The sequence below is a fragment of the Podarcis vaucheri genome (genome assembly GCF_965113315.1).
Source record: "Podarcis vaucheri genome assembly, chromosome: 14".
NCBI lineage: Eukaryota > Metazoa > Chordata > Lepidosauria > Squamata > Lacertidae > Podarcis > Podarcis vaucheri.
Genome location: NC_138752.1, coordinates 15,722,523 through 15,750,266, shown reverse-complemented (window position 1 = coordinate 15,750,266; position 27,744 = coordinate 15,722,523). Strand labels below are relative to the sequence as shown.

The following is a 27,744-nucleotide window of genomic DNA, read 5'->3' as shown; positions in this document are numbered from 1 at the left end:
GCACAAAGGTGACCTCAATTCTGTGGCAAAAGAAAAAAGAATGGATTCTGTTCCTTGTCTAAATTGAGGAAACTAAGCTATTTCTCCTGTTTGGGTGTAATTTACTCTCTTTCATGTGTAAAGCACAAAGTGGTCTGAAGGATGGTCAGGGCTAAGGACAGCGGAGAAATTAGATTCAGTTAGCACTGAAAGAAAATTCACAATTTCCAAAACAATATGAGAACCCAAAATTGGTTTGCACTTCTTTCACATTTACAATGTGATTCTCTAGCCAAGTAACGTTTATGAGAATACATATGCAGGATTTCCATGGGTTTTTTCCCCCAATGAAAGATGTGGAGTATCGAGAATTGACTTTAAGAGTGGAAAAATTAGTGAAACCGATACTGACACGTTCACTCATTCCTAGTCAGGGTCAACCCTGCAGCCTATAGTTGTTGGTTTTTTTTAAGGTGCTGGAAACTGTAGATTTGTGAGAGGGTGAACTATAGTTCCCAAGAACCTTTGGGGGGAAGCCATGTGCTTTAAATGTAATTTAAATGTATGGTGTATGGACAGTGAGAGCCTACTTAAGTGCCATAGTTGACAGATGTGGTGTCAGATATGTTGCCAACTGGACAATATAGCAGTGAACTGTAAGAGAAACGCAAAGATCTAAAGAGAGACTATGACAGTCGTACCTTGGAAGTCGAACGGAATCCGTTCTGGAACTCCGTTCAACTTCCAAAAGGTTCAGAAACCAAAGCACGGCTTCCGATTGGCTGCAGGAAGCTCCTGCAGCCAATCGGAAGCCGCAGATGCCCCGTTGGATGTTCGGGTTCCAAAAGAACGTTCGAAAACCAGAACACTCACTTCCGGGTATCAATCGTTCGGCAGTCAATTTGTTCAGGAGTCAGGGTGTTTGAGATCCAAGGTACGACTGTATTTGTGGCACGGCATCCCTTTTGCTTCTATTTATTTTTTATTCAGATTTGTCATGGCCAATGGCCAGCACAATAAAGTTATTTGGATTGAACTTAACTCTTTAAGGAATTTCCTTTCAGTACTCTGACAAACCTTTTCTAGCTGCTACCTTTAAAATCGCAGCAATTGTCACCAGTTATGCTCAAAAAGTTATGCTTAGAAAGCTGGCTTCCAAACTCCTTGCTCCTCTACACACACAACTATTGCTGAATTCGCAGCAAGGCTTTGCAGTGCAAGAACAATCCCCAAAGCAGTTTTTGTTCAGACGACAACAAAACTCTCCATTTCTTTTATTCCTGCAGGAAGATGAGTTTGCTGCTGATCTAAAGGTTGTGAAATAAATGTTTTATTACCCCTGCCTAACACAAAGGGGGGCTGAGTTAGCCAATCACTTCCTGTGAAAGAGACCCGGAAACAGGAGACACGACTTGACCTAAATGATGTTAACTATGATGGGACACGGGTGGCGATGTGGGTTAAACCACAGAGCCTAGGGCTTGCTGATTAGAAGGTCGGCGGTTCGAATCCGCGCAACGGGGTGAGCTCCCATTGCTCAGTCCCTGCTCCTGCCAACCTGGCAGTTCGAAAGCACGTCAAAGTGCAAGTAGATAAATAGGTACCACTGTGGCGAGAAGGTAAACGGCGTTTCCGTGCGCTGCTCTGGTTTCGCCAGAAGCGGCTTAGTCATGCTGGCCACATGACCTGGAAGCTGTAAGCCAGCTCCCTCGGCCAATAAAGTGAGATGAGCGCCGCAACCCAAGAGTCGGCCCCAACTGGACCTAATGTCAGGGGTCCCTATAACTTTTCCTTATGTGATTCTTTAAAACAAAAACACAACTTGCGTTACCAGATTGGCAAAGTCAGCCAATTTGGCATAAGGATACTGTACTCTTTTGATGCAACATCATTTCTGACCAATGAAATTTTCTGAAATCTTTGTTGCTCTACAATATCAGTCCCCTATCTATAGCAGAACCTCCCCAAAATACTTATGTATTCGAGTTTATATTTGGTCTGTCTGACATTTGAATTCAACAGTGACTGGTTTTGCCTTGTTGCTAATTCTTTTCTAAGATGCCAAGCTGAGCTGGCCTGGTCAATGGGTGCGCTTAGCCTGTTGTCTTGAGTCATCTCCAGACTGCCAGAATTATGTGGTAGGGCTGCAATTGCATACCGGAAATTTTGGTTTGTGCAATCAAAGCGGATTAAAGCATTCTGGTGCAACAAATCTACTTTTATTTTTATTTTTAAAAACATGGTTTGTTTGTCTTTTGGGTTTTTTTTTAACTTAGGGAAAATGATGTGTAAACACACTAAACAGTGTGGGACAAACGCCTCATGGCAATACATGTAACCGTCCACCACACAAACAAATCAGATGAAATCAGGATGAATGTTCATTATTATATAACCTTCTCACAGGCAGATCAGAATGAATGGTCCATAAAGTCTGTGCACGCATCATACCAGGGGCCAGCAAACTTTTCCAGCAGGGGGCTGGTCCACTGTCCCTCAGACCTTGGGGGGGGGCCGGACTATATTTTGAAGGGAAAAAATGAACGAATTCCTATGCCTCACAAATAACCCAGAGATGCATTTTAAATAAAAGGACACATTCTACTCATGTCAAAACACGCTGATTCCTGGACCGGCCGTGGGCCGGATTGAGAAGGTGATTGGGCCAGATCCGGGCCCCGGGACCTTAGTTTGCCTACCCATGCACCATACATTTGAAGCACATGGATTCCTGTATAGAATCCTGGTAACTGTAGTTTACCCCTCACACAGAGCTACAATTCCCAGCACCCTGAACAAAATACAGTTCCTAGGCTTCCTTGGGGGAAGCTAGAAAGGTGCATTAAATGTATGGTGTGTATGCAAAGGCTGGACATGGTCTAATTTCTGCATAAGCTTTGTGCAAGCAAATAAGGATGAATGGTCAATAAATCTGGAGGAGCCCTAGGACGCTCCGTGGCAGCTCATGCACCCAAGAGGAGCAACACAAGAAGATACCGAGTTCTGCCGCCCATAGAAGGGATCCCCAGCCCCATGCCAGCTGTAGTTCCTAGAGAAGAGGTGTCTTTGCATTTCCAAAACTCAACAGTGCACCTTCCGACTCATCCATGTTGCCAGTGGCCATTTTGAAATCCTCAGAATCACCCTACGTGGCACATTCTAGGGAATTCAAAATGGTGCCTCATCAAACTGGTTTGGGGAAAAGGCCAGTGAGCTGTGGTCAGCGTCATCCCATCTCCCCAGCCCCCAGTTTTCAAAATTTGCCCCATGCAATGAGTGGAGTTTTATTTTGCTCCTTACTTTAAAAGGGAACTTACTTTGGGGAACTTTTAGCCAGCCCTAAACTGAGGAATACCTTCTATGTCTGAAGGTCCAGGTTTGATTCTTGGAATCTTCGCCTAAAGGATTTCTAGTCTGGGAGGAGACTTTTCCAGAATTGCTAGCACATCAACCCTTTTGGTCTGTTCCCACTTCCTTACCATGTCACGTATTTTCCCCACAACAACGTTGACTTTTCCATCCTTCATGCACCCCCCCCCATACTTATTAAGGATCCTACGAGCAAGCTTGTTGAAGGCTTTTATTCTTCGGAAAGAGAAACCATTAGCTGAATTTTTCCTCCTCCAGGAGCTTGCGCTCTGACTGAGTGACACGGAATGACTCATGGCACAGAGGAGAAACCTGAAGTGCTTTTGTGGGTTATGCCAGGTCAGTGTCTAGTTTGTTTGCCCTTTGATTCCGATCAGTCACACTCCTTTGGCCCTGTCTATTTTAGGATTCTTTCCAATGTGTGTGTGCTTTTAAACTTAGCAAATAACATATCTCCTGGTATTTGAAACTGTTGGAGGGGATATGGAATTCTGCAAATGTGATCTATAAGCATGGATACGTTACAGAGAATACCTACTGGAGTCCGCTGTTATACAAATACAGACCCAAGCCGCCCCCTCCAGCTCAGCAACCATCACACCAAATGGTATGACAATATCTTTTGAGGTGTCCCAGTCAGTAAACTCTGGAATGATTCAGTCTGCCATCTTGACTGAGGGGAAGTTTAGATTTTTTTGGAGCAGGGGGGAGAAAAAGATATAGAAGTTGACTTTTGATGGGACCCCCACGTATATTCATGTGCCCCAGGGGGCAGTGCTGGGTAACAACAAAGCTGCTGAGTTGGGACACCACCATTTACATTTCCCATAATGCCCCAAGACAGAGTCGCTCCAAGACACTGTGGGAGATTAAAAAGTCAGCCACTGTTCTCCTCCTTTCTTATGGTTCTTTATCTTTAAGCCATCTTTAAACCAGGTAACCTTTCAAAGAGAGAACTGTCCTCTTACAGCCCTTCATAGAAGAGCAAGAATGGGGGATCAATGTTCCTCAAGATGTTGTTGGACTTCCGCTCCCAGCCACCCAAGCCAATATGGCCAAGCGGTCAGGGATGATGGGTGTTGAAGTTCGGCAACATCAGGCTCGCCATCCCTGAGACAGAGGGCTGTCTTCTGTTAAGAGGAACATATGAGACCATACTACCTGGAGAAGCCATGGACCTTCTGCAATAGATTTGCTTTACCACTGAACTACGAAGGAATGCCTAAAAGATACTGAAATCTGGGTTGTTATTTTTGTCATCGCAAGCATTTAACGGAACCACCACCAAGCTCACAGGATAATCCTTGAGAGTATCTTATTTCATTACGGGTTTGTGTGTGTGTTTTTTATAGCCATACACAAAGCATCAGTCAAAGTAATACACTGTTTCTGGCTTGTTTTCAAATACTACTGCTGCTATACACTGAGCACTTTACAGTTCCTGATCTGGCTTCTCACCTCATTTACAACAGCGGGTAAACCACAGCAGCGCAATTAACACTGATGGGTTTACAGCTTTCTGTTGATATAGAGTAGTGTAAAGAAGAGTACAAACCAGCTCCTTGCTCATACTCCTGCGGCAATTTGGAGCCAAGGGTAATCAGAAGTTGGAACAGCCAAGGAACAAAGCGTCCCTAAGATGTTTTGACTTTTACTCTCCAGATTAAAAAGGGACAAAGGTAAGAGCTCTCAAATAAATCATACTGAATGCTGTCGGTTATTTGTTAAAGACGGGTCTCTGAAAATCCAGCTCAAATTAACAGATCACCCCTAACTATAGAAAGCTGGTGCAATGTAGGCTGGCATAATTCATGCCAATCGAAATTACACCTATCCCAAACTCCATTTAGGAGCCTCTCGTGTGGCATGTGAGTGTGGGCGCACGCTTTAATGATTGGGCCCAGAGTTACGTACCCAAGATGAATAGGGTTTGGTTATAGGTGTCTCTCCTTGCCCCATCCCAACCTTTTTGGTGACTTAGGCCAGCTTAAATTACACAAATTTAAATTCTGATGGCTGAGCCCAGAATAAACCAGCAGTGTTCCAGATGAGCCAGGGTGCAGGATCAGAGTGCTGGTCCTCACAGAACCACAATTCTTAGAGAGTTTTAACAATCAATCCTTCTCCCCAAGAATTGTAGCTCCATGAGAGAAATTGGGGTCTCATAGCAACCCGAAGAAGAAGAAGAGTTTGGACTTGATATCCCAACTTTCACTCCCCTTAAGGAGTCTCACAGCTAAGAGTCTCACACCCTTAACAATCTACAGTTTCCAGCAGGGAACTGTCCTGCCCATGAGGCAGCCGCTTTGGGCAGTGAAATATCAAGCGGAGGCACCCCTACCACCAGAGAAGTGAGAAGTGGTGGCTTCTGGTGAGATCCTTTGTGGCAAGATTGCACCCCATAAGATCTCCCCAGAACCTGGAACTCACGGCTGAAAAGGTAAGCAAAGCTTCTTTCGAGGTGGTGGAAGCAGCACATTCCAGTTTCACCTCAGGTAGTGAAGCAAGACAGGCTGTCCCAGTTCTCAGGACTGTTTGGGGGAAGCCATGACTGTTTAAAGTGGTATCATAGTACTTTCAATGTACAGTCGCACCTTGAAAGCCAAATGCCTTGCGAGTCAAACGTTTTGGCTCCTGAACGCTGCAAACCCGAAAATGAGTGTTCCGGTTTGCGAACCTTTTTTCTGGAAGCTGAACATCCGACGTGGCTTCTGCGACTTCCGATTAGCTGCAGCAGCTTCCTGCAGCCAATAGGAAGCCGCACCTTGGTTTCCAAATGTTTTGGAAGTCAAACAGACATGGAATGGATTCTGTTCAACTTCCAAGGTACCACTGTACAGTCGTACCTCCGCTTACGTATCCCTCCGGTTACGTAAACTTCGGGATACGTAAGCAGCAAACCCAGAAGTACCGGTATATTTCCGGATTTTTACCACCTGCGCATGTGCAGAAGTGGTTCCTCCAGTTGCGGAGGTACCACTGTACTGTGAAAACGAGGCTTTCTTAGGCTAAATACACACCATAAGTTTACAGCAATATTATACCACTTGAACAGTCGTGGGTTTCCCCAGATAATCGGCAAACCGTAGCTTATTATGGGTGCTGTCCGGAGATCCCCATTGCCCCCGCTAGAGAGGTAAAATACCCAGAGTTCCCTGGGAAGAAGACTGATCGTTACGTAACTTTGAAATTTGTTAACTCTGCAAAGGGAATACCTGCAATGCTCAGCACCCTTAAACTACACTTCCCAGGGTTCTTTGGGGGGGGAAGAGCCATGGCTGAAGAACACCTGTTTCACTACATCAACAGGTTCTTTCTGACTACTACTAAGCTCTTTTCAGGAAAACTTCCAGCACCACCGGTTCCTTTATAATGTAGTTATGCAAATGGTTCTTGCATCACCCAATCCATTTCTGCAACAAGCAGGAAGGGGTGGGGTGGGAGAGAGCGAGCAAAACAGGAGACCTGGCACACAAACGGACGCACTGCAGCAGGCCAAGGGTTGCCAGCAAGCCAGACAAATACGTGTGGTCTTTGTTCTATATTAGAAAGCTGTCCTTGTCTCGAAGGCAGGCAGCGACTCTCATGTCCAAATGTGCCTGCACACACACACACAGGGCCAGGATTTCAAGGCCTGCTGCATCATTGCAACATTTTCAGAAGTCAGCAGTGGTGACGCAGGCGGATAATCATGTGTGACAGTCACCAGGCAGCATGTAGAAGGGAGAATTTGGATTATAATATTCTTGCCTGTATTGTGAAGTGAGAGCAAAAAGGAGACAGCAATTTGGCTGGGGTGATCTCACCTTCACAATACACACCTTCACAATACACACTGAAAGAACTATGATACCGTTTTAAATAGTCACAGCTTCCCCCTAAAGTACCCAGGAGTTTGCTAACGGTGCTTAGAGTTGTGAGAGGACCCGTATTCCTCTTAAAAGTAAAGGTACCCCTGACCATTAGGTCCAGTCACGGACGACTCTGGGGTTGCACGCTCATCTCGCTCTATAGGCCGAGGGAGCCGGCATTTGTCCGCAGACAGCTTCCAGGTCATGTGGCCAGCATGACTTAAGCCACTTCTGGCGAACCAGAGCAGCACATGGAAACATTGTTTACCTTCCCACCGGAGCGATACCTATTTATCCACTTGCACTTTGACGTGCTTTCAAACTGCTAGGTGGGCAGGAGTTGGGACTGAACAACGGGAGCTCACCCCATCGCGGGGATTCGAACCGCCAACCTTCTGATCGGCAAGCCCTAGGCTCTTACAGAGCTACAATTCCTCGAGTGGTTTAACGGTCAGTCCCTTTTCCCTAGGAATCTCCTAACAAGTCTCAGCACCCTTAATAGATAGCCAGATTCTTTGGTGGAAGGTTAAAGTGGTATCAAAGTGCTTTAAATATCTTGTGTGGATATGGCCTTCATCTTCCAGGTGATCTGGAATCTCCCCCACCTCTGTAAGGTTGAATGAAAAAAAGCCTCGCCTTTGGTTTAGACCAGTGGTGGCCAAACTCGGCCCTCGAGATGTTTTGAGACTACAATTCCCATTATCCCTAGCTAACAGGACCAGTGGTCAGGGATGATGGGAATTGTAGTCCCAAAAACACATGGAGGGCCGAGTTTGGCCACCACTGGTTTAGACCCAACAGTTTTAGGGCCAATTAGTTTACAATCCCAAGCAGCTGGCAAACTCTTCTTCAAGAGAGGTATCTAAGCAGAGTCATAATGGCCACCTAGCAGAGATGTTGTAAAAATGGGCTTTCTGTATCAGCTGCGGGAGGGGTGGCTAGGTTATCTTTGAAGTCTATTGATTCCAGATTATTAAGACCAAGGTTGTATACACCTTGCCTTGAAAGCACATCCAAAGCACATTCTTTCCCTCAAAGAATTCTGGGCGCGGTAGTTTATCCCTCAGAGAGTTTGAATTCCCAACAGCCCTTAACAAGCTACAGGGTTCAGAATTCTTTGAGGAAAGCCATGTTCTTCAGTAAAGGTAAAGGTAAAGGTACCCCTGCCCGAACGGGCCAGTCTTGACAGACTGTGGGGTTTGTGCGCCCATCTCACATTTATTGGCCGGGGGCCAGCGCTGTCCGGGGACACTTCCGGGTCACGTGGCCAGCGTGACATCGCTGCTCTGGCGAGCCAGAGCCGCACACGGAACGCCGTTTACCTTCCCGCTGGTAAGCGGTACCTATTTATCTACTTGCACCCGGGGGTGCTTTCGAACTGCTAGGTGGGCAGGCGCTGGGACCGAACAGCGGGAGCGCACCCCGCCGCGGGGATTCGAACCGCCGACCTTTCGATCGGCAAGCCCTAGGCGTTGAGGCTTTAGCCCACAGCGCCACCCGCGTCGTTCTTCAAATGTCCTTTAAAGGCATAGTAGCTATGCAGCACAACTATGATTCTAGATTATAAAAACATAAGGAAGGTGATTCTATCAGTCTTCCTCCTTTGACAGCGATATGGTCTTTCTGAAAGCCAAAAAAATATTATCTGGAATAATAGAATTTTAAACAGCCACAAACACTATTTTGTGTTCTCAGAAACTTGCTCTTTTCAAATTCAATTTATGCATTATTTTAATTCATTGCTGAAGGAACAATTGCTCTCGCACACCTGTTATTTGACAGGTTTACTCTGAGGCTACGGTAGAGCAGAGTTGATCATCTTAAACCAACTTACCAGGGCTGCAGGTTGATTTACATTTGACAAGTTACTTAAATCAGTGTTTCCCAACCTTTTTTGGGCAAAGGCACACTTGTTTCATGAAAAAAATCTCGAGGCACACCACCATGCCAGATGGGGAAAGGTCACTTTTTACTTATGTAAAATAAAAATAAAAAAATAGTAACAGCATAGAAGGTAATGGTTAGGCTAGCATCCCTCTTCCAAATATGCTAGCTTTTTATTTGCAGGGACTTTTCTACATGGGAAAGCATTCAGCACTGTCATTCTCCCATCTGCCATCTGAATTGGTACTATTCTGGGTCAACTTACTCTGCTGCATGTGTAGATGAAAATGGCACCAAGTGTGGGGGAGGGGGCAGAACAGGTTTCAGATACAGGATATTAAGCATACACGTACTTCAGATTGAACTGGTTGCTTGCTTTGCAAGTTTTCATTTCCCAAATGACTGCCTTGGCAAGCGCAATACCTACCAGGCTCAACGCCGGTCTCGCGCTGCCGCGTCCCGCGCTCTCAAGGACCCGGGAGGAGGAAGGCATGAAGGGAATCCCGAAGGCGCGAAAACCTCGCGCATGCGCAGGCCTTCCGCCTGCGACAGCCCAGTAGGCCGGCCGAAGCGAGCGGCGATGGGATGTGGGAGGGAGCTCGCTCGCCGCCCCGCGTGTGCCTATGTGGGGCACGTTACAGCCCTGTGACGTCAGCGCCACGCAGGCAGCCAGGCAGGCAGACGGCGAGAGCCCCGCACTGGGCGGCCTCTCCTCCTCGCCGCCGCCCCGCCTCTCGCCGCCCGACTCGCCTGCCTCCCTCCCACGGCACACCAGGCAACGTCTCGCGGCACACTAGTGTGCCGCGGAACACCGGTTGGGAAACACTGACTTAAATAACACTGTAATTGACTAATCTGTTATTGTTCACCTGCTGTACTGTACTCTACAGTCATACCTTGGAAGTCAAACGGAATCTGTTACAGAAGTCCGTTCGACTTCCAAAACATTTGAAAACCAAATCGCGGCTTCTGATTGGCTGAAGGAAAATCCTGCAGCCAATCAGAAGCCGCAGAAGCCCCGTCGGACATTAGGGTTCCAAAAGAACGTTCACAAACCGAAACAACCACTTCTGGGTTTGCAGCGTTCGGGAGCCAAAACGTCTGAGTTCTTGGGCGTTCAGGATCCAAGGTACGACTATACAATGTTTTACAATGTTTTTTTTAAAAAAAGTTATCGTTTTAAAGTGTACACTTTTGTGGGTAAAACTGTCCTGGGATAATATATGATAAAGTGTGGTTTAGAAATTGAATAAATAAATAGGCAGAGTCCATTTCAGTTAGTGAGGCCAGATTTGAATCAGCTAATCCGAATGTTAAGGGCACATTGGTTCATTTTTAAAAAACCTCTTTTGGTTTTTGTGCTTTATTATCCTAGGGAAAGACGGCAAAAAGACTAAAGGCCCAATTTTAACAACTAATGGCAAGGTTGGTTGGTTTGTTGATTAAATTGTAAATGATCTCAAGAAGAGAGCTAATGTCTCTTTAAAAGCAAAATAAACAGAAATATATCCATAGCCTATATGCTGCCATCCTTATGAAGAAACTGCATCAGAGAAGGAGCAGCATCTATGGCAACTGAGCTCTCGGAAGATCTGCTTCCTCCTGGGAGTTCTCGTTTTGAGTAAACAAACCATGAGCAAGGAAAACATGTCATACAACAACCCCGCTGGCAGCAATCGTGCTTAATAAATAAACTCCGCTAAAGACCAAGAGTCCTCTAATGCGCTCCACTCCATGCTAAAGGTCCTTTTCCTTCAGGGTTGAGAAACCTGTGGTCTTCCCAAGATGTTGCGGGGTTGCACCGCTCATCATCCCTAACCGCTAGCCACGCTAAGCTGGGGCTGATGGTCTCCAGCAACATTGGAGAGCCACGCATTTCTCTACGCCTTAAACTTAGATCATGTGGAAATGTTTCCATGTGATAGCACACTTCAGCAGTGCGTTCTGCAGGGTCAGTGAATATGTCCCCCGTCCTCGTCCGGGGGGGGTGGGTGGTGGCTGCTTCTTAGCATCAGTTCCCACCGGCAACATGCGTCACTGGAATGGAAACTTCCCTATATATACATGAGGATATGTTTACCAGCGCCACGTGCTCATGCAAGTGAGATGAAGGCCACACCACAAGTAAAATGCATGAGAAAGGTCAGACTCCTATTTAAAACTTAATGCGCGCTTAAAGCACTCACTTGGTGACTTCCAGATGTTACCACTCCAATCGGTCCTAACCAGAAGGTCGTTCGTTGGGTCACAGATAATGGGGGTTGTGATCCCAAAAATACCCAGGTGGGTACCAGGTACCGAAGGCCCGATTTTTAAAATTGGAGGGTGCACAATTAAAAAAACACTAGTGGCCACATTCACACTACATGACTTTAAAGAGCTGTGGCTTCCCAGAAATACCCGTATTTTTCGCTCTATAAGACGCACCAGACCACAAGATGCACCTAGTTTTTGGAGAAGGAAAACAAGAAAAAAAAAATATTCTGAATCTCAGAAGCCAGAACAGCAAGAGGGATCGCTACGCAGTGAAAGCAGCAATCCCTCCTCTGTTCTGGCTTCTGGGACAGCTGAGCAGCCTGCATTCGCTCCATAAGACGCACACACATTTCCCCTTACTTTTTAGGAGGGAAAAAGTGAGTCTTATAGAGCAAAAAATACGGGAATTATGGGAACTGCAGTTTGTTAAGAGTGCTGAGAGTTGCTAGGAGGTCCCATTCCCCTCCCAGGACTACGGTTCCCAGAGTGGTTGAACAGCCAGTCCCTTTCCACAAGGATGTCTGGAAACTGGAACTCTGTGAGGGGAAGAAAAAGGTAGAAGGTAACGGAACCCTGGATGGTTAAGTCCAGTCAAAGGCGACTATGGGGTTGCTCATCTCGCTTTCAAGACGAGGGAGCTGGCGTTTGTCCACAGATAGCTTGACTAAATTGCTTCTGGCGCAACAGAACACTGATGGAAACCAGAGCACACAGAAATGCCATTTACCTTCCCACCGCAGCGGTACCTATTTATCTACTTGCACTGGTGTGCTTTCAAACTGCTAGGTTGGCAGCAGATGGGACAGAGCAATGGGAGCTCACCCCATTGCGGAGATTCGAACCACCAACCTTGATCGGCAAGCCCAAGAGGCTCAGTGGTTTAGACCACCGTGCCACCCGCATCCCTGGGAGGGGAACAGTGGTCTCCTATCAACTCTCAGGACCTGTAATAAAGTATAGCTCCCAGAATCCTTTGGGGGAAGCCATGGCTGTTTAAAGTAGTAAAGGTAAAGGTAAAGGGACCCCTCACTAGGAGGTCCAGTTGTGGCTGACTCTGGGGTTGCGGAGGTCATCTCGCTTTATTGGCCGAGGGAGCCAGCGTACAGCTTCCGGGTCATGTGGCCAGCATGACTAAGCCGCTTCTGGAGAAGAAAGCAGCGCATGGAAATGCCGTTTACCTTCCCGCCAGAGCAGTACCTATTTAGCTACTTGCACTTTGACGTGCTTTCGAACTGCTAGGTTGGCAGGAGCAGGGACTGAGAAACGGGAGCTCACCCCATCGCGGGGATTCGAACCGCTGCCCTTCTGATCGGCAAGTCCTAGGCTCTGTGGTTTAACCCACAGCGCCACCCATGTCCCTGTTTAAAGCAGTACCGTAGTGCTTTAAATTTATGGTCTGAATGTGGCTAGAGTCCAGTTGCTGTTATACTCTCCCAGTCTTGTCTACTCCGGCTAGTGCCCACTGGAAATGGAAGGTGGCAGGGAGACCGACAGTAGGCGGAGCCAGAGCCAATGACAGGCAGAGTCAGAGCCAATGACTGACGGAGCCAACTAAATTCCATCCTCTCACATCCTCCTCCCTGCTGAGTTGCACAAGGAGCAAAGGAGGACAAAAGCTGGCTGGCAATTCTAGCCCAGAGCATGTTGCAAGAAAGAACGTAGACAGGTGGTAGCTGGCTGAGGGCAGGCTGAAGTCAGAGGGACATAGTCCTGTCTGCTCGAATAGACCAGCATCCACTGGCTGGCAGGAAGTGGCTGTCCGGTGTCTTAAGCAGAGAAGGGTTTTTCTCCAGATGCTTTTAACTGGAAATGCTAACGATTCATGCCAGACGCCTTCTACATGCAAGTACTGTGGTACCTCAGGTTAAGTATTTAATTCGTTCCGGAGGTCTGTACTTAACCTGAAACTGTTCTTAACCTGAAGCACCACTTTAGCTAATGGGGCCTGAAGCAAAGTTCTTAACCTGAAGTACTATTTCTGGGTTAGTGGAGTCTTTAACCTGAAGCGTATGTAACCTGAGGTACCACTGTATTTCCTGTGCTGAAGACATGGTTCCCCCTCTCTACAAGGCATCTGAGGAGGAAAACCACAAGCTTCCGACACATTCAACAACCAAACAAGAGGTTGTTTCCTCCCTCAAACTACTATCTGATCCTCACGGAGCATAATCAGTATGGCAGAAGAACCGTTTCCTTGTAGGAACTCATTCTGGTCTGTATCCAGGGAACAGCCGGATCGCAAGATGAGGGATGGAGCTGGGCCCCAGAGGCTCACTGCGCAGTTGATTCATCTCTGAGGAAGCTCCCCTCAGGGAAGAAGAGAAGCCTGAAAACAAGAGAGTCGTTCCCTCTCCCTGATACGATCAACACAAACACACACTTCTTCTTTTTTTAAAAAAGAAATATATCACTGCCAGAATACCTTAAAGCACAACCCAATATTCTGATTTTATTTATTTATTTGCATACTCTGACAATGCATATATTGCAGAATTGCAATCATCTCTAAGTGATTAGGAGTATAGGAGTATAGCATCTAGATCAAGGGAAGTAATAGTGCCACTGTATTCTGCTCTGGTCAGACCACACCTGGAATACTGTGTCCAGTTCTGGGCACCACAGTTCAAGAAGGACACTGACAAACTGGAACGTGTCCAGAGGAGGGCAACCAAAATGGTCAAAGGCCTGGAAACGATGCCTTATGAGGAACGGCTAAGGGAGCTGGGCATGTTTAGCCTGGAGAAGAGGAGGTTAAGGGGTGATATGATAGCCATGTTCAAATATATAAAAGGATGTCACATAGAGGAGGGAGAAAGGTTGTTTTCTGCTGCTCCAGAGAAGCGGACACGGAGCAATGGATCCAAACTACAAGAAAGAAGATTCCACCTAAACATTAGGAAGAACTTCCTGACAGTAAGAGCTGTTCAACAGTGGAATTTGCTGCCAAGGAGTGTGGTGGAGTCTCCTCCTTTGGAGGTCTTTAAGCAGAGGCTTGACAACCATATGTCAGGAGTGCTCTGATGGTGTTTCCTGCTTGGCAGGGGGTTGGACTCGATGGCCCTTGTGGTCTATTCCAACTCTATGATTCTATGATTCTAAGTGGCGTGCGAGAAGCTCAATACAACGCAAATAAAACTCAGTTAAAATAATAAAATCAGAATTCATCTACAGTGCCTGTTGGAATAAAACAATTCTTCAGTAAGCACCTAAGGTGACCTCAACTGGAAGAGAGTTTCACAAAATTGGGCCTACAATACTGAACACACAGCTCCTGTTGGATATCAGCCACACATCTGAGCCATGGGAGACCACTAGCAGCAACTCTCTCCGGTATCTCAGTGACTAGGCAGGGATATGAAGGATCAGGTGGGTTTTAAGGGCCTTCTTACCCAACTGACAGCCTTCATCCTACACAAACAGCAGTGTAACAGCGACAGTAAGTAGGTGAACTTCAAAGCAAGTTCAAATCTTAACCAATGGGAGTTGTACTCTTAATGCAAGGCACCAGGTCGTGGGCAGCATGGTGTAAATGCTAAGCAAAAAATAGCAAATTCAGGTGGTTGAGTTCAGAAGGAAAATGGGAACAACCAAAATTAAAAATAATGTTCACATACTCGGGGACTTCCCCAGGACATACATGTTTCGGAGATAAAATTAATTGCCTCCCCACAACTGCCAAGCCCAGCCTTGTGATTAGTACCTACACAAAGGCAGTATTATTAGGAACTTCACAAAAATGCTAGAATTAACTCAGCTGCCATTTCATTGCAGAAGCAATTCAGACATCCATAGAAGAGCCATAGAACTTTATCGAGAAGTGAATGGGCTTGCTACCCAGGGAAGAAGTCCTTCTATTTTCTCCAGCATGCTTTCTGATCAAACACAGTCCTCCTATCACTTTGACAGATGGGATATCACACACCTCTTTTTAGTATTAAGAGATACTTGGTATGGTGGGGGGGGAGGGAATTGAATAAGTTTCCTTTTAAAGGCAAACGAACCTAATTTAAACTTTCCAAAACAAAATGCAAAACAAAAGCTGTCCTTTGAAACGTGCACTCCTCCAAATTTTGCAGTGCAGTTCTCCAGCCAAGTTCAAAAATGCAAGTACTAGGGTAAAAAAACCACGAGTTTAAATGCATATAATAGTGGAAATAACACAGAGCCTAGGGCTTGCCAATCAGAAGGTTGGCGGTTCGAATCCCTGTGACAGAGTGAGCTCCCGTTGCTCGGTCCCTGCTCCTGCCAACCTAGCAGTTCGAAAGCACGTCAAAGTGCAAGTAGATAAATAGGAACCGCTGCGGTGGGAAGGTAAACGGTGTTTCCGTGCGCTGCTCTGGTTCGCCAAAAGCGGCGTAGTCACGCTGGCCACATGACCCGGAAGCTGTACACCGGCTCCCTCGGCCAGTAAAGTGAGATGAATGCCGCAACCCCAGAGTCGGCCACGACTGGACCCAACGGTCAGAGGTCCCTTTACCTTAAAAAATAAACAAAACTATTTTTACTGCACATTGCCCTGAGATGATTGTGTAGTAGAACAAGACGAATTATTGGTAAGGCTGATAACATTATGCACTGTTTTCGGGGGCAAATCACTTTGTAAAAATGTATAGAGAATATCCAGAGAAACTCAGTGAGGAATTTTCACAAGGATTTAAGAGAACCTGAGAGAAATAAAAATTGACACGTATGCCCATCCCTGGAGAGCACGGCATAGGATGTTACCATAACTACCCCAGAATTCTGCTTTCTTTTTTTAATCAATCACCTGCAAAATGTCTATTGTTCTGTTTCATTGGTCTGTACAACTTGCTCACCCAAGAGAAATGTTCTTCCCACATTCACAACGATGTGATTAGCTGTTCTGCTCTGCTCATTCTGTCCTCTGTTTCAGAGACCAAACAAACAGTGGATCACTTGAGCACTTTCGTTTCTTTTCCCAGGCTTTCATTGCTACAACGATAATAAAAATAATATATTTTGGCTAAGTATTCAAATAAGCCGCTTGTATAGTCTACAGCTGTTCTGGAAGAGCAGATGTGTCCGGCGGGGATCAAAGGTTTGAGATTAAGCCATTCTCTGCACCAAACTTCCATGTATACGGCATCTCTCTCTCAGCATTTTACTTACGATCAAATCTTGGCTTAATAAGCCAAGAAAGGAACAAGCCTTTTGCTCATACATGGACCCCAGTGTTTATTCCTTTTTTGGGGGGGGGAGACCCAGCAAAGAATTCAGTTAAGTATTGATCAAACCAGGAAACCATGGTTAGTAGCTTCAGAATAAGTCAGAATATTAAAACTTCAAGGCATGATTTAAGATGATGGAATGTTCTGTAAAAGGTAAAGGTAAAGGGACCCCTGACCATTAGGTCCAGTCGTGACCGACTCTGGGGTTGTGCCGCTCATCTCACTTTATTGGCCGAGGGAGCCAGCATACAGCTTCCGGGTCATGTGGCCAGCATGACTAAGCCACTTCTGGCGAACCAGAGCAGCGCATGGAAACGCCGTTTACCTTCCCGACGGAGCGGTACCTATTTATCTACTTGCACTTTGACATGCTTTCAAACTGCTAGGTTGGCAGGAGCAGGGACTGAGCAACGGGAGCTCACCCCGTCGCAGGGATTTGAACCCTCAACCTTCTGATCGGCAAGTCCTAGGCTTTGTGGTTTAACCCACAGCGCCACCTGCATCCCTTGGAATGTTCTGAAGCAACTACAGTTTCCTGATTCAGCCAAAATGGGAAGCTATAGTTGATGGAAGGTTACCTGGTTTCTTCATCAGCACATGCAAAAAGACTACGTACATGGGCAAAATCGGCATGGCCGCTATGGAAGAGTTCAGGATGACATGATGTATGTATCTGAATATTGATATACTACATGGATAAGGCAGAAAAGTTGCATAGCAGGGATGGGGAAACTGTAACCCTCCAGATGTATTTGAATTTATTTATACTTTCAAATTTTAAATATTACAATCTACTAATATAGAATATGAAACAAAAACTAAAAAGTGAAAAAGGAGAATGAGAAAAATTGAGAAATGAGTCTCTCCATAATGATAGTGTGTCAAATTAATAAGCTATTTTATCTATGTAACTCTGAATTGAACTAAAAAGGCTCCTCTTTCACATTAACGTTGGTTTGCTAGTCATATTTAATGGTGTGTCAGATGTAGGTCCGTTTCACCACCATAACATTCCCTTAAGTTTTCCTCAGCCATTCTGTAATTGTTGAGGGATGTTTACTTTTCCATTGCTGAACTATACAAACTTTTGCTGTTGTCAGGAGTTGCTAACCTTTGAAGACTGAACATTTAAAACTTCAGATTGAAGCACACAGAGAAGAATTGTTTTGGGGTTTCTGGATAATGTGAACCTGTCATTTTCTGCATTTCATTCAAAACTGCAGCCCAGAAAGATTTTATTTTTATTTATTTATTTTTATGCAGTTCCATTATATATGCACATAATCTGCTTTTTACATCTCCAGAAAATGCATATTTTGGCTGCTAATTTTGCTCAACCTATGAAGTGTTAGATAACACTCCAAGGTTACTTTATAACACTCCAAGGTTACTTTAAAGACATTTTCTTTCTTAAAAATCTTTTTTTTCTCCCTTAATGGAGCACATAAAATAGCAAAGCTATAATTGCAAAGAAATTGCAAAGTATCATTGCAAAGGAACTATTTTGAGAATACTTTCCGCATGTTCAAAATCGGAGGAGGAAAAGGAAATCTCAGTGCCCTGTGTTGTTTTTCTCTACGAAAGAGAAACAGAAGAAAAAGATGACAAGATTTTGTGTTTAAAAACAAAACCAAACGACACAAGTGTGGATCTTTCTTTAAAAAAGAAAAAAAAACCTAACAGAAAAAGAAATGACTCCATTCAACGTTTAAAGCTGTCAGTTTTCCCATGGTGAGCAGAGATCTAACCGTTCACCGCTGAACACCTACTTTATTTACTTAGCTACGCTGCATTTAACCACATGTTCTAATTTCTGAATGTCTCTTGTTTTTAGCACAGCTCCCTGAAACACTGCCCTAGCAGAAGGTGGGGGAGGAGCCCTCAAAAACAGGAAATTTGATGACATCGTAGGGTGAGCAGACGTCAGCATGGAATAAACAGCTTCCTAAGAGCCACAGACTCGAGGAACCACCATGGTTACTGTGGGGTATTTGCTGGGTTTGGTGTGAAAGTCAACTTCCGTATTGGAGTGGGGCAACTTAGGTCCAGACAGCAAATCCAGCCCTCCAGAGCTCTCTAGATGCGAATTCTCCCCACGTTACACACTCCTCATTAGTATTTCAAAAAGTGAAAATCCGGACACAAAAGTTGTTGCCACAAAATCTCCAAAAAATGAAGTTTTTAGCTAAATTTCCCAAAAAATCAACAGTTCCATAATAATAATAATAATAATAATAATAATAATAATAATAATAATAATAATAATAATAATTTATTATTTATACCCCACCCATCTGGCTGAGTTTCCCCAGCCACTCTGGGCGGCTTCCAATCAAGTCTTAAAAACAATACAGCATTAAATATTAAAAACTTCCCTAAACAGGGCTGCCTTCAGATGTCTTTTAAAAAGAAGATAGCTGCTTATTTCCTTCACATCTGAAGGGAGGGCGTTCCACAGGGTGGACGCCACTACCGAGAAGGCCCCCTGTCTGGTTCCCTGTAACCTCACTTCTCGCAATGAGGGAACCACCAGAAGGCCCTTGGAGCTGGACCTCAGTGTCCGGGCTGAACAATGGGGGTGGAGATGCTCCTTCAGGTATACAGGACTGAGGCCGTTTAGGGCTTTAAAGGTCAGCACCAACACTTTGAATTGTGCTCGGAAACATACTGGGAGCCAATGTAGATCTCTCAGGACCGGTGTTATGTGGTCCCGGCAGCCACTCCCAGTCACCAGTCTAGCTGCCGCATTCTGGATTAATTGCAGTTTCCGGGTCACTTTCAAAGGTAGCCCCACGTAGAGCGCGTTGCAGTAGTCCAAGCGGGAGATAACTAGAGCATGCACCACTCTGGCGAGTCAGTCCGCAGGCAGGTAGGGTCTCAGCCTGCGTACCAGATTCGCCCGGGTTTCCCCAGACATTTTTGGAAATTCTGCCTGGGCGCTATTTCCGATGAATTAATCCTGGATATGTCAAAAAAATCAAGGAGGTATGGCAGCCCTACTCATTAGCCTTCTTTTGGACCACCTTGAATGCTTTCACATGGCGGGAATTGGTCCTCAAACTCTGACTGAGCTTCTTGCCAGTGGCGGACCTACATTTTTGAGGCTCTGATGAAGCTTGAACTGCCACGGGAGGCCTTCATAACCAGCAATGAGGTTTGGCTAACCATTGTTATCTTCTTCAGTAGTGTTGTTTACAAAATCCTTTACAACGTCTGTGCTACTGACTCTCAAACTTGAAATATATAGGGGGGAAATTAATTAATTTGAGACTTAATTGGATCTACTACAGGCACCCCCAAACTCGGCCCTCCAGATGTTTTGGGACTACAATTCCCATCATCCCTGACCACTGGTCCTGTTAGCTAGGGATGATGGGAGTTGTAGTTCCAAAACATCTGGAGGGCTCAGCTTGGGGGTGCCTGGTCTACTAGATTCAAATTTTCAAAGCCATGTGGTCTACAGTTGCTTTTGAAGCCCCTCATGGATCAGGGGACCAGAAGCTAAACCTTCATTAGTTTCATAGTAGATCCCCCTCTGCTTCTTGCTGGCCTTGGATGGAGAAGGAAGAGGGATTCCTGAGTGTGAAAGAAAGTCACCAACTATGCAAAACTGACCTCCGATGCTCTGCTCATTTTTGACTCTGGCTCTGCCCAACCCTGGCAGTTGTGAGACAACAGTGGTGAGTACCTGAGCGAATGTGAGGAAGATCAGACTGCATATTTTCAACTAAACATTCAAGCTTATGAGGTACAGTGGTACCTCAGGTTAAGTACTTAATTCGTTCCGGAGGTCCGTTCTTAACCTGAAACTGTTCTTAACTGAAGCACCCCTTTAGCTAATGGGGCTTCCTGCTGCTGCCACGCCACCGGAGCATGATTTCTGTTCTCATCCTGAAGCAAAGTTCTTAACCCGAGGTACTATTTCTGGGTTAGCAGAGTCTGTAACCTGAAGCGTATGTAACCTGAAGCGTATGTAACCCGAGGTACCACTGTAGAATATCATGCATACATCTAAATGGAAAGAAAACCACTCAGAGAAGAGGGCAAATACTTTCCCCAATGCTTCTACAATATGAGTTAGAGCTCTTGCGAGCTCTTATGAGATCTGCTTATTCTCCACCATCACCACTAAAAACCCAAGGTCTACTTGCATTGCATGGAGTTGGACAAGATGAAGCGTGGCGTCCCTTCCAACTCTATAGTTCTGTGATTCTATGAACTCCAGCCAAGTTCATAACAGTGGTCCAGGAAGTGGGACCAATGAAGTATTGCATCATTTGATGCACGTACAGTGGGATAACCTGCACATACCAATCTACATTTGAGTTTTTACAGGTCGAGGATTCTTTTCACAACTGCTGTCGCGAAACATTTGGGACTCAACCATCCTTGCTGATTTACTGCAACTTCAAGATTCAGATTCTGGACCCGTACATAGGAAGCTGCGTTATACTAAGTCAGAAATAAGAACAACAACAACAATTTATTATTTGTACCCCGCCCATCTGGCTGGGATTCCATCCACCTCAGTATGGTTTCAAACAAAAATTGCAGATGGCTGCAGAAATGTGGAGAACTGAATTTAAGAATGGAAAAACGAGAAATGGCGGGAAACCAAAATTGACAGATCTGGCCATCTTTAGAGCCAGCCCCACAAGCTATCAGCTGAAATCCAACCTTTTAGAGCATGCTCCAAAATTTCCGCTTCAGAAGCAAATGCATGTTGCAAAGTAATATTTTTCCAATACGAAAAGAACGAGGGGTGGGAGAGAGCTCAGCCTGCTAGGATTAGCTGCACCTACCATATGTTTCCCCACAAAGAAGAGTGTGTTGCTCATGCAATTTCATCACAGTGGCCATCTTTGTTTCCACAGAGATTGTGACATATGGCTGTAGACTCTTAAATTAGAAGACTCCCTTTTAAAAAAACCAAAACCCAGCACTGATCTTTTTGTAGAAATGAATAGTGTATTCAAAGTGAAGAAAGCTCCTGTTATGGACCTATCCATTTTTTATCTATATATGTCATTTCCTTTTATTGCTTTTGTATAATTTTAAGGAACAGGGTCATCCAGCGAGAATGTGTGTCTAAAATAGCTGAGGAATGATTTCATTTTTTACAAAAAGGGATAGATCTTTCTATTAGATGATATTGTTGTTGTTATTTATGATCATTATGGTAAATTAGTAGCAATATGGTAGAATACATTAGTATTAATATTATTAATGGATGTCCAAATAAGCCACAGAGTGGACCTACTGTTTCTGATTGCAGCAAGTCTACTCTGAATACTGGATATCACCTAATAACATAAACCAGTAATTCCCAGAATTACTGGGAATTCTAGGGATAGAGCTACCCAAGTTGTATAGAAATTTATTTATGTACGCAACTATAGCGGCAAGAATGTTACTTGCCCCAAATTGGAAAGAAGTAGTAGTCCCAGTAAAGGAAGAGTGGATACAAAAACTTACGGAATACGCAGAAATGGTGAAAATTACCGGAAGAATAAGAAATCAAGATAACAAACTTTTTATAAAAGAATGGAAATGGCTTATCAAATATTTACAGATAAATTGTAAACAGATAAAAACACTGGCAGGATTATTGTAATAACCTGCAGCTATATAAGTTTGTGTGTGCGCGCGCGTGTGTGTGTCAAATAAATGAGCAAGTTAAGTTAATTTGGATATGCAGAAGATAGTGAAAATAAATTTAAGGAACCGCAGAAAGAGGAGGAAGGAAGTGAAGTTTTAAAATGTCAAAATGAATGTCAAATCAGTGAAATGTATATATTTGAAAAGTATAAATAAAAGTTAAAAATAATAATAGTAACATAAACCAGTGCTATTTTTCTAGAAAAATAGGTGCCAGAATTGATCATGGACAAGAAGTGCATTTCCAAGTAGGGTCAGTAATGCCCACAGTCTGAAATCCCTACTAGCATAGACAATACCAAACAAGATGGACAAACTGTCTGGATCAGTATAAGGCAGCTTCCTATTTCATCATCAACAAATGACATTTGAGAAGGATTTCCTCTGGGTTAAAAGTGGGAGGCACACACAATACAGTGGTACCTCAGGTTTAGTACTTAATTGGTTCTGGAGGTCCATTCTTAACCTGAAACTGTTCTTAACCTGAAGCACCACTTTAGCTAATGGGGCCTCCTGCTGCTGCCATGCTGCCGGAGCACGATTTCTGTTCTCATCCTGAAGCAAAGTGCTTAACCTGAGGTACTATTTCTGGGTTAGCAGAGTCTGTAACCTGAAGCGTATGTAACCGAGGTACCACTGCACAGTACATTTTTAATAATGACAAGCATTTCTTTCACCTTTCTTTCATCTCTTAGGACAACGTCATTGCTCATCTACCAACAGAGATGCACTCGAGCCCCTCTTGTAGTTTGAGAATCACTGGTGTAAATGAATCACTGACAAAGTCCTGTTCCTGGTTTACATTTCGTGGACATTCCCTGTTTTCATCAGGAGACAACCTAGGTTTTGGGGCTGGTTGGTTTTTTAATTCCTTTCTTCAGAGAGGATTTGCAGTTAGGGGATATTTTCAGAGTTGGTTTCAGCACCTTCAGAGAGCTTTACGAACAACCTAGGTAAAATCATCCTTAACAAAATACTTTGTGGCACCCAGAAATAGGGAGCACCCGGGTAAGCCCTCCTGGCTTGTGTGGACACCCTCTCCAGAGCCCAGGTAAACAGGTAAACAACAGGTAAACAACAGCTGCTGCTGCAGTACCCCGCATATCAGCTTCTAGGCGGGGAGGCTGAGCAGCTCAACAAAGCCCAACTGCCCCCCTGGCTCACAAGGAGACCTTCTTCAGGCTTTGGGATTGGTCTCCTCAGAGAGCCAGGAGTACTCTGCAGGGCGCTCGCCATTTTATGCGATTTCGTGTACACATGCAGGGGCCTGGATTGTAACCCCGCGTAAATGGGGAGTCACCTATACAGTGGTACCTCGGGTTACATATGCTTCAGGGTACATACGCTTCAGGTTACAGACTCCGCTAACCCAGAAATAGTACCTCAGGTTAAGAACTTTGCTTCAGGATGAGAACAGAAATCGTGCTCCGGCAGCGTGGCGGCAGCAGCGGGAGGCCCCATTAGCTAAAGTGGTGCTTCAGGTTAAGAACAGTTTCAGGTTAAGAACGGACGTCCGGAACTAATTAAGTATGTAACCAGAGGTACCACTGTACAGTGGTTTCTCTAGTTATGAACTCAATTCGTTCCGGAGGTCCGTTCTTAACTCGAAACTGTTCTTAACTAGAAGCGTGCTTTCGCTAATGGGGCCTCTTGCTGCTGCTGTGCTGCCAGCACATGATTTCCGTTCTCATCCTGGGGCAAAGTTCTCAACTCGAGGTAACTCTTCCAGGTTAGCGGAGTTTGTAACCTGAAACGTTTGTAACCTGAGGCATTTGTAACTTGATGTACCACTGTATTCAGCATCCTACATATGAAAATTTATTTATGTCAGTACTCCCTACTGATTCAAGGAAATATATAGAAATATAAACACCAGGCGGATGAAAGTCAGCACCCTAAAAAGGGAGCTCCGAAGGAGACGAAAAGGCAAGCAAGTGACAGTGTGGTGCAGTGGTTGGAGAGTCTGACCAGGACTTGGGAGACCTGGGTTCAAATCCCCACTCGGCTACAAAGCTCCCTGGGTGATCTTGGGCCAGTCGCTGCCTCTCAGCTTAACCCACCTCACAGGGGTGTCGCAGGGATTAAATGAGAAGGGGGAGAACACTGTAAACCACAGAGAAAAAGAGTGGGATATACAGTGGTACCTCGGTTTATGGACTTAATTTGTTCTGGAAGTCCATTCTTAAAAGAAACTGTTCTTAAACTGAGGCATGCTTTCCCTCATGAGGCCTCCCACCACCGGCGCCCTTCCACCATTCGGCTTCCGTTCGTAGACCAAGGTAAAGTTCTCAAACCGGGACATTATTTCCGGTTTTGCAGAGTTTGTAAATTGAATCATTAAAATGGACTGTTCTTAAACCGAGGTACCACTGTAAATGCAACAATAAATAAATAAATATTACCAGCTGAAAGGAGGGAGAATAGAAATATTTGAGAACTTAAAGGACCAGGGAACAAATGGTAAGGTGTCGTGCCAAGAGTGGAGGAGGAGTGTGGTTTGAAAAGGGAAAGGAAGGGGACAAAGGTAAAAGGCAAAGGACTCCTAGACGGTTAAGTCCAGTCAAAGGCGGCTATGGGGTTGCAGCACTCATTTTGCTTTCAGGCCAAGGGAGCCGGTGTTTATCCACAGACAGCTTTCCGGGTCATGTGGCCAGCAGGACTAAACCGCTTCCGGTGCAACGGAGCACCATGACGGAAACCAGAGTGCACGGAAACGCCATTTACCTTTCCTCCGAAGCAGTACCTATTTATCTACTTGCACTGGTATGCTTTTGAATTGCTAGGTTGGCAGGCGCTGGGACCGAGCAACGGGAGCTCACCCCGTCGCGGGGATTCAAACCACCGACCTTCTGATCGGCAAGCCCCAGAGGCTCAGTGGTTTAGACCACAGCGCCACCCATGTCCCTTGGAAAGGGGGAAAAGGGGCCCACTGGCACCTTGTGCCCAAGTGCTTCCCGAAACCAGAAGTCAGCCCTCCTACTTCTGTGCGATCCGTTCTCAGGAATTTAATCTGGGGTACAAAAATTGTGACCTGAGGTACCAGACAAAGCTGTGCGCTTGTAGAATGCACCTCACCCCCAAAATTAAAAAATTCTGGTAACCAAGGGTCCTTTCATCAAGAAGGCAACAATCCTGCGTCAATCACCTTGAAGATCCCTGATGATGCAAATTAAGCCTCAGCAGTGCTGAAAATGCGCCTAAAATTAACGCATCTAAATTAAGATAATACATTTCACTTTTTGAAAAATGGATTGTCAAGGCTTTTGTATCACTCTTTGCTTGTATTCACCCCCCAATTCTACCCCTCCTTACACACCCACCCACCCAAAGGTTTATTATGGATCTATTCACTTTTTACAGCAGATTTGGAGGCTAATATATTTCTTCTACATTGACGTCATCTTGTGATAAAAGCTCTTATACCAAATGTGCTGGAATTCTCTTTTGTGAAGCAGACAAATCTCAAGGACACAGTAGAACTGAATGGGAACAGCTAAATGTAGCCTTTAGCCAGGCAAATCAGTTCCCAAAATAAAAATGCCTTTACTTTGGGAGTGGGGGGGTGTGGACCTGTGGCCTTCATGTGACCTGTGGACTAATTCTATGTGGCCCTATCTTCGGGGTGAATATTTTCGGGTTGAGCTCCGCGGCGACCCGGAAGTAACGGAGCGTGTTACTTCCGGGTTTTGCCGCTCACGCATGCGCAGATGCTCAAAATGATGTCACACGCATGAGCGGAAGTGGTGAAACACGACATGTGCAGTCGCATTTTACGTTTACTTCAGGATGCGAACGGGACTCCGGAACGGATCCCGTTCATATCCAGAGGTACCACTGTACTCATAAGGAAGATATCCTTTGGGGTAAATGTGAGAGACCCAAGCCTAATCTTCACCACAGACAGTGGTACCTTGGCTCTCAAACGGCTTAGTTGTCGAACAAATAGGCTCCCAAATGCCGCAAACCCAGAAGTAAGTGTTCTGGTTTTTGAATGTTTTTCGGAAGCCAAACATCTGACACAGTTTCCAATTGAGTGAAGGAAGCTCCTGCAGCTAATCAGAAGCTGCGTCTTGGTTTCTGAACAGTTTCAGGAGTCGAACGGACTCCTGGAATGGATTAAGTTTGAGAACCAAGGTACCACTGTACAGTGGTACCTTGGTTTACGAACTTAATCCGTTCCGGAAATCCGTTCTTAAACCAAAGCGTTCTTAAACCAAGGTGTGCTTCCCCATAGTAGCGGGGGACTCTATTTACAAATGGAACACACTCAACAGGAATCGGAACACATTCCATCATAGGTCAGCCAAGGGTGAACACCTGGAGAAGCGGAAAGCCGGGAACGGGCTATCTCCGCCACCCAAATGCCCCCCTGGACTCAAGCACGGGCACAACCCCCTCTCAGGGGTTGACCATACCATTGAGTCCCTGTATTCCTTTAATGCAATACCCTTCACATAGGGATGGCGAGAGCGTTCTCCTATCACCTGAACCAGAGCCTATCTGCAACCTTACAAGTTGTGATGATTTGCTAAGCGGCAGGTGAAACCCAAATGGCAACGGCCAATCAACCAAGTGGGGAAAATTCCTGCCATGCCCCTGTCCCAACGACAGACGACACACAACGGCATAGCAAGGTCAAGCGCACAGCCCTAAAAATAGGGAGAGGTGGGCGGGTGTTCCGAATGCACGTGCCAAAAGAGGAAGCTCTGGGTCACATGAATGGGCATAAATAGGTCCCTTGAAAAGTTTGGACTGCGTCCCATTGGCCAGATTGTACCCCACTTCGAGGGACCTAACAATCGGGTATTGTGGCTGACCAACTGTACCCACCCACAACACAGGGTGTCGGTTCTCCGGGTCTCACCGCAATACATGCCCTCTTTAAGGGAGGACCCGATATAATATAATATAATATAATATAATATAATATAATATAATATAATATAATAATTACACAATGCTTTACTGACGGTGTTATATAAAAGTATAAAGGCAGGCCTCTCCCTCAAGGGTAGTAATGGATGAACGCGGAAGTATATTTAGGCATTTAGTATTTCTGATCCCTTGCTGTGGGACAATGTTCTGCCAGAGATGTGGCAGGCACCCTCACTTTTGACTTCCACGTGTCTTTTGAAGACATTTTTTATGTTGACATGCCTTGGCAGCTTTTTAACCAGCCAGACACTTTAATGATCATTTGTATTGTTTTTAACGGTGTTTTATCTTTTATGGTGTACACCGCCCCAATATTTGATGATATAAAATACTTTTATAAATAGGTAAAAATAAGTTTCAGTCGGCGAGGTGGATTAAAGGGGTTGTGACAGAGGTTTCATAGAAAATGTGCGCTCTGGAGATGGATTTAAAGGAAGCACTTTTCCTTCCTTATTTATCTGCAAACATAAATCTTCTGAAAGCGTGAAACACATCTTTTTTTCTGAGGCCATTTCACAATTCCTTACCGCCATTACTCATCGCTCGCACTGTTTGTATTTTGTAATTGCCATAGTAATGAGAAAGACGCAGAAAAAAAGTAGTATGACAAAAACAATGCCATG

The 27,744-nt window shown here is 45.1% G+C and overlaps 1 protein-coding gene and 1 long non-coding RNA gene across 8 annotated transcripts in view; one reads left to right on the top strand and one right to left on the bottom strand.

Moving 5' to 3' along the window:
- The window catches only part of PDE8A (phosphodiesterase 8A), a 182,111-nt gene that overhangs the window by 48,822 nt on the left and 105,545 nt on the right, over positions 1 to 27,744 (bottom strand). The window contains exon 1 of one of the 7 annotated variants that reach the window (XM_082198426.1): positions 9,953 to 9,977. The exons of the other annotated variants lie outside the window; for them this stretch is intronic. The gene's annotated coding sequence lies outside the window, so the exon portion shown is untranslated. Of the gene's footprint in view, positions 1 to 9,952; positions 9,978 to 27,744 lie in introns of those variants that run through there. 7 annotated transcript variants of the gene reach the window in all.
- Positions 17,992 to 22,259, top strand: LOC309518601. Its single transcript, XR_014213544.1, has 3 exons — positions 17,992 to 18,259; positions 18,363 to 18,440; positions 20,864 to 22,259. It is a non-coding gene; the product is annotated as an uncharacterized lncRNA (long non-coding RNA).